Source organism: Somniosus microcephalus, chromosome 22 (genome assembly GCF_052327205.1).
Source record: "Somniosus microcephalus isolate GS21.2 chromosome 22, FLI_Smic_1.0, whole genome shotgun sequence".
Taxonomy (NCBI): domain Eukaryota; kingdom Metazoa; phylum Chordata; class Chondrichthyes; order Squaliformes; family Somniosidae; genus Somniosus; species Somniosus microcephalus.
Window position 1 is genome coordinate 24,818,363 of NC_141008.1, and position 3,024 is coordinate 24,821,386.

The following is a 3,024-nucleotide window of genomic DNA, read 5'->3' on the forward strand; positions in this document are numbered from 1 at the left end:
AAAATATATGATTCATACCTTGCAAAATATGTTAAAACCAGAATATTCAAACTGAACTCTTGGGCCAAGTCTTGCAGAAGCATGGCATCTGGAGGTGTGAGATTGAGAAAGAAACAGAGGAACGATAGAGCAGGAGGGTGAATTAAATGTTAAATCAGGTAAAGAAAAAGAAATAAAGAGAGGGAAAGAAAGATTAGATTAAGAGAGAAAAAAGAAACAGAAACTCCGACAACAATTTACAACAGGCGGGAATGAGACTCCACAGTTTAAATTGTTCACTTTCTGGGCTGGAGAAATTAATTGGCATTGCATTAACAATTATCGCATTGTTAAAAGGGTACTTGCACTGTTAATTATGAGCCTTTACTTTCTGTGGCGAGTTTAATGGGCAATTAAGGTGCAAAACCAGCAAATTCTTAAAAATAACGGGAAGGCTACAAGCGAGATGCCGTTTGTGCAAGGCAAACAGCGGAGTGACGCAAATCAACCAGCAATTTCTGAAGATTCACAACTGACGCCGTATCTCTTCATCCCCTGAACTTGCTGCCCGATTTGCGCATTAATAAGGGCGTGCGTCGTGAAGTCGCCATTATTTTTCCAGGAAGATTTAGCTCAATGTGTTTGATACGCTTATCAATTACTCCATAAAAGGCGATGAATTAGGAAAGTAATGAAGAGGTTTTTATTAACTAAAGAACAGAGCATGCCTCTCGTGGCCAACTGGTTCCAAGAAGGAAGTGGGTTGCCGAAACACCCACCTTTATACCTGGTCATGTGGGCGGAGCCAGCTGAGGCATGCATTGGTACACAGCACCAACCAGAGGTAACAATATGCAATAACGATAACAGTAGGATACAATAACAGTGGTTTACCACAGTGTTTTCTGTGGGAACTGCAGATGACTTTTTTGTTTGTTTCATTCCCTTCCCTGTTCGGTGCTTGTGAAATATTTATATTCCTGAACCACTGAGTTCATTCAATATTCAGTGATCACTGCTGTCACTCTATGCATGCGGTCTTATAATGCAGTCGGCCAAATCATCAATGGATTGTCCAGAGATCCCACCCCTTCCCTTCCCTTCCCTTCCCCAAACACAAGGGTCCTTCATACACCAGTGCAACCCTCGAGCAGTCCAGTATACAAAATGCACAGAAATAACTTGCTGCCATTAGTCTGGTTACCTGTCCATCTGCGAGCTCTTCGACTCTGTGCCGGCTGGTGTGGAGCCCCGGCCTCTGTGCTACACCACAGAGTGAAGGGATGAAGGATTTTTTAATCATTGTTGCCCATGTGGATTGCTATGTAGTCTGAGAGATGGACCTTCTCCACTGGAGGGTTGGGGTAACCAATGGACAAATTGTCCCAGGCTGTCTGCATTTCCCAGCTGCTGCCACAACAGGAGCGATGAATGAACAAAAATGGACGACACATGGAGTTGGGGCAAGCCTAAAAAGAGGGAAGGGATAACAGCAGCAGCACATGGGGCCATGTGTCAGCCGTAACTCAATGGGTAGCACTGAGACTTGAGCACAAAAGTACTGCAGGCGCACTGCATTGTCAGAGGTGCTGTCCTTCCAATGAGACAATAAACCAAGGCCCCTTCTGCCCTCTCAGGTGGGTGTAAAAGATCCCATGAACATTTTGTAGAAGAGCTGGGGAGTTCTGTCCAGTGTCCTGGCCAATAATAACCCTCAACCAACATCAGTAAAAAAAGGCCAGATTTTCTGGTCATTATCACATTGCTGTTTGTGTAGAATCTTGCTGTGCTCAAATTTGCTGCTGCTTTTCCTACATTACGACAGTGACTACACTTCAAAAGTACTTCATTGGCTGTAAAGTGCCTTGGGACATCCTGTGGAACCAACTCGGGAACAGGCTATATTGGACTGGGTACTGTGCAATGAGAAGGGACTAATCAGTAATCTTGTTGTACGGGGACCCTTGGGTCAGAGCGATCATAACATGATCGATTTCTCACTCGAAATGGAGAGCGAAGAAATTGACTCAGAGACTAAGGTCCTGAATTTAAACAAGGGGAATTATGATGCCATGAGACGGGAACTGAGTAGGTCTGATTGGACAACGTTCCTGAGAGGACTGGAGGTAGATAAACAATGGCAAACATTTAAAGATAGAATGACAAAATTGCAAAAATTGTTTATACCAATCTGGCATAAAAGGAAATCTAAAAAGGTGACTCAACCGTGGATAACAGGGGAAATTAGAGACAGCATAAAATCCAAAGATAGGGCGTATAAAATAGCCAAAAAAAGCGCCAGAGCGGAAGATTGGGAACAGTTTAAGATAGAGCAAAGGAGGGCAAAGGGCATGATCAAGAGGGGCAAAATAGCTTACGAAAACAAGCTGGCGGAAAATATAAAAACTAACTCCAAAAGCTTTTATAAATATATCAAAAGGAAAAGACTGGTGAAAACCAAAGTTGGTCCATTGCAGTCAGATACGGGGGAATATATAATGGGAAATAAGGAAATGGCAGATCAACTAAATGCATACTTTGGGTCAGTCTTTACGAAGGAAGACACAAAAAACCTCCCTGGGATATCGGGAAAAATAGGGACATTGGCAAAGGAGGAACTGACGCAAATCAATATCTCTAAGGATATGGTGTTAAGGAAGCTAAAGGGATTGAAGGTGGACAAATCCCCAGGGCCTGATAACATGCATCCTAGGGTACTGAAGGAGGTGGCCCTAGAGATAGCGGATGCACTAAGGATGATTTTTCAGAATTCATTAGACTCGGGAACAGTGCCGATGGATTGGAGGGTAGCTAACGTTACCCCACTATTCAAAAAGGGGGGTAGGGAAAAAGCAGGTAATTACAGACCTGTAAGCCTTACATCAGTTGTGGGCAAAATGCTGGAGTCCATCATTAAGGATGAAATAGCGGAGCACTTAGCAAATGGGGACAGGATAGGACAGAGTCAACATGGATTTACAAAGGGTAAATCGTGCTTGACTAATCTATTGGAATTTTTTGAGGGAGTAACTGGTAGAATAGATG